This window comes from Mytilus californianus, unplaced genomic scaffold, assembly GCF_021869535.1.
Source record: "Mytilus californianus isolate M0D057914Y unplaced genomic scaffold, xbMytCali1.0.p SCAF_5, whole genome shotgun sequence".
Classification (NCBI taxonomy): domain Eukaryota; kingdom Metazoa; phylum Mollusca; class Bivalvia; order Mytilida; family Mytilidae; genus Mytilus; species Mytilus californianus.
In genome coordinates, this window is record NW_026262701.1 from 15,045,163 (window position 1) to 15,049,830 (window position 4,668).

Below are 4,668 nucleotides of genomic sequence, written 5' to 3' on the forward strand. Positions count from 1 at the left end.
CAAATAATGAATTGATATTCAAATGCATTCACCTTGATGTCATAAAAGTGCAAATCACGAGTTATGAAATAAGGATTCCCTTTCTATATTTAGTAAAGGAAGTGTTTTGGAAGTATCATGTTTATTTATATTTTCTCAACTTGTTTTTCCAAAAAGAATACATTTTAGTAACATTTTTGAATATTAATATTTTTGACACTCCGTTAAAAGGCAGCATAAATGAGAACTTTGCTGAAAAGAAATTAAAACAAGAAAAACAATCAATTATTACCACGCTTGACATGCATCTTTTATTTCCTATTTGAAGCGCGTTTGGTAATGACATATACATATGTATCAAATGATTTCGTATAAAGTTGGTCCTATTGTTTGTCCAAAATAAGTTTGATTCGATCAATTTCACCGTTTACACTCTTGTTTTTCTTTTCTTTCCTGCACAATAAAAATGTTTGACCAGTTTCTTAAAAAAATAGGGTAACAGATTAAATTCTTTCTTAGAGTGATAAACTTGCTGTACAATTAATATTTGATTTAAACATGAGGCATATACGTACACAGAAAGCTAATGGTATGTACCTTCAAATGTGTAATTACATGTAATAATCAACAAAAAATAATATGGGGAGGACACATTTTGCTAACAAATACATAATTCAATGAGTTTACGTGTTTAGCCGGAAGAATTTCATAAAAATATCTAAAATGAAATAGATACGAGAAAATCTTCTTTAGTTACATAAGTAAAATTAATTTGAGGTATATATATATGGACTATTTTAAAAGATTAATAATTTTTAGACCATGAAAAGATTTATATTTTCATTCTCTCCACATCATATTGAATAAATTGACCTTGATGTCATTAAAGTGCAAATCACGAGTTATTTTTTAAATTTAGAATAACGAAATGCGTTGGAAGTACAATGTATATTTATAGTTTATCAAATTGTTTTCCGAAAAGAATATGATTTTCATAGAAAGGAAAAAAAGTATAAATAAAATAGAATAATTATGTACTACATTTATTCATTTTAAATAAAGATTACAACTGAGCAATATTTGTTGTGACATATTTTGTTGCAAACGAAAACATTTTGGTATCAGTTTTGAAGGTTAATATTTGTTCGTTCTTCCATGTCTTCAAAAGGTTGCTTGGATGAGAACTTTGCTGAAAAGAAATTAAAATAAGAAAACAATGAAGTTAATACCAAGTTTGACATGCATCTATTAGTTGGTTTTTAAAAGTCGTTTGTTAATGACTTATGCATACCAATATGATTTCGTATAAAGTTGTCCGGTATTGTTTATCAAAAATTATTTTGGATTTTATTGATTCCTCCGTTTATACTTTGTCTTCCTCTCTTTTTTCTCCACAATAAACATGTTCATAAGTTTCTCTAAAATAGAAATACAAAATATTAAATTCATTCTTTTTGTGCAAACCAAATCAGGTCTTTTTGTGCAATACATATTTAATTTCAACATAATTAGGCTGACGAATTTCATAAAATAATTTAAAAAGAAGAAATAGCTGGGAGAAAATATTGACACGTCAAGTAAAATTCATTTCAGAAATGGGCTGTTTTATCATTGATTTGTTCATATTATGTAAATTTACGGTTGATAAAATGTTGAATTATTCGAAATACTAAGGGGTTTCTTTTATTAACCTCAGTCAAAGATTGCCTAAGCCGTATTTGGCACAACGTTTAATGCTCTTCAACTTCGTATTCGATTTTGCCTTCTAACTGTTTTGACTTGAGCGCATCTAAGTAATCAGTCCTATGTCGACGAAACGCGCGTCTTGCATGACAAATTATAATCCTGGTGTCTTTTTCAGATCCAGAACAGAATTATATTATTATTCTCCCCACATTCTCTTTTGATGATTAAAAATAAATTAAGGCGACAGTAGTTCAAATTTCGTAAATCGGGTGGGAAAAGACAAATCAAGGGAACAAACAAATATTGAAGGAATCGCATGAACTCAATAAGGAGCGAGATAAGCGTCGGCAGTATAAGCGTCTCTTGTTATGCATGCATCACACGCCATCCGAATTCACACTCAGTCAAAATGTCGCGATCGCGGGAAAAGTACAATGTCGATATAATTACAGACCAGCGACTATACTGTTATCTGCAGACCTGAAACCGCGAAAACGTGTCGATAGTGATCTGAGACACAGAATCATCGTTCAGGGCAACCAAGATTTTTATGACTTAAAATAAGAAATTTTAATGTACGTTACCCATTTTTGTAAACAAAAGCTCTGTTTAAGAAGACGATGTAGTCAATTTTGTAATTGAGCTTGGTGAATAGTAATTTGAAGCGTAGATAAACCAAAGGTTTGATATTACTGCAATATTGTAAAGATTGTGATTGATGTTTTCATAGTAGATCTTTAGATCTTTTTTAAATTCACACCTGATTGACACCGTTTGTTTAAGATACCGTATTACAATATTTAATAAGGCTATCTTTTACTGTTGAAAGAATGGTTGTAAGAATGATAGAAATATTCTAAGTCGAACAACTTGACTACCAGGGTATATATTGTTCTTTATGAGGTTTTTGGTGAAGTTAAGGTATCCATTATAAAGATAGGAGAACTTAATCGTTTTTTATGTTAATATCAAAGGAAGAAAAGGCGGATTTGTGATTTTCTAAAATCTCCTCTTTCGTGAATGATGAAGGGGTTTGCATGATATTCTCAGTGTTACTGTGAATTTTAAGTTCTTTAGTAAGATATTTCAAATAATGGCCTTTACATATTAAAAAAATGTTGTTTGAGGCTTTGTCTGCTCGACCAACAACATATTTGTCGTGAATAGTAAATAAAGCACCCACAATCTAGGGCTTCTTAAAATAATCAGAAACTCGTGACCTCATTGTACATTTTTGAATGCGCACCTGAATGCATGACCGAACAGCTTTGATCCATTCAGATAAAGTGTCCAGTTTTGGCTCAACTAGCTCGCGCTTTACCCATTTTCTGGAGCAGTCCTCGAATTCATCCATTGGTAACCTGAAGTTCTTTCTCCAGTTGATGGTCTAGGGATTTCTATATTTCATGCCTTTGGCTAACAAGCCTCTAAGAAATTCATTGTTTACGATACCAAGATCTCCAGTTATAACATAATCAGCTGGACTTAATTTCCATGGGGACGATGTACAAGAGAAATTTTACATCCCTGTGGGTAAAGGTCTTTAAATACATTCTTGTTGTTGACAATCTTACAGACGATAGGTTTGGTGTAGGTATATGAATTTTTCTTTGAAGTAATCCGGTATTGTTTTCTGCACAGATTTTTGATTGAAAATATTGCTAATATTGATGGCATCCAAACACTTAGAAATTCTTCATATTTTTTCACCATCTTAAAGTAGTTATCACTGGAGTAATCAATGTCTATAATTATTGTAACCAATCTGTACATTTTTTTTGCAGAATTTTTATCAATAACAGAAGTGTTATTGTCCTCTTAATACAGTGAATTCACACAAGGTTTATGAACAGAGAATGACGAACCATCTGTAGACACGGTTTGAACTGCGGGTGGTGTATATGTTCGATGACCGTGACTCCAACTGTTTCGAACAGAGGTGTTGAATAATTTAATTTGTTGATACCTGGGACTAGACAAAATATCTTCACCAACAATTTTGTCGTCGCATTCGAAAGGGATAGCTGTTTCCAATTCTTGGATCGGGAAATCCTCTCTTTGTAAGCGATCTGCTGTAATATGGGATCATTTATTGAATGATCGATTTTCTCTGCAATCCCGACTTTCATAGAAATAATGGAATGGTCAGCCTGTTGAACGTATTTATACAGAAATTTATTGTTCTCATGACTATTAACAATAGACCGGTGATAATTTATTCCTTTGTTAAGTATTTGCCGATATAGTTTCACTAACATAGATCAGGCTACAAAGAGTACACTCAATACCGTTCACAATATTAGAAGCACTACAATTCAGATCCTACTGACTACGTGTATTGTAAATTTACTTTGAAAATAGGTATCAGTAATAAGTATAGCACAAATTCTACAGTTTGTACGATTACATTTAGAAATGAAACAATGTTGCAAGTTCTCGTTGAAATCTAATATATCTGAAAGTTGAACAGTACATTGGTCGAATATAAATAAACTTGTCTGAATTGTAGTATAAAGAGGAATCCGAAGACTTCACAAGGTTATTTTCATGACATCGTAAGCTGATCCTAAGGACACCTATTTAATTCCGAGTTGTTGTGTACATGACAACATTCGATTGACACCTTTTTATCCTTGGCGACGTGCAATCAGGTACATTCAATTTAGTTCTTTTTCTACTATATGATATGCAGTTAAGCTACCTGGCTGGTAGAATCCTCGGGGACAGTTCTGCCGCTAGCTGAGATTCTGACCCGGTAGTGATAAATTAATAAATGATACATTTGTATATAACATAATTTTGAAAGGATTGAAGAATTTTCGCATTTTTCCTTTTTATACTTCCTTCCATGTATTGATAGTAAAAGTTTCAATGCAATATTTCAACAAGAGAATGAACTGAGATTTAAATACATTTACCTTTGTGTCACGAAGTAAGGATTCTTTTTCTAAATTTAGAATAAGGAAGTTTTCTATTCCTTTTAAGTATCGTTATATGTTCTCT

The 4,668-nt window shown here is 31.8% G+C and overlaps 2 long non-coding RNA genes across 43 annotated transcripts in view; one reads left to right on the top strand and one right to left on the bottom strand.

Annotated features, from left to right (window-relative positions):
- LOC127703119 (uncharacterized) overlaps positions 1-4,668 on the top strand; it is a 365,292-nt gene that overhangs the window by 55,602 nt on the left and 305,022 nt on the right. The window lies entirely within an intron of this gene.
- On the bottom strand, positions 1,010-4,403 carry LOC127703126 (uncharacterized). Its single transcript, XR_007982722.1, has 2 exons — positions 2,912-4,403; positions 1,010-1,397 (listed from the first exon to the last, which is right to left on the bottom strand). It is a non-coding gene; the product is annotated as an uncharacterized LOC127703126 (long non-coding RNA).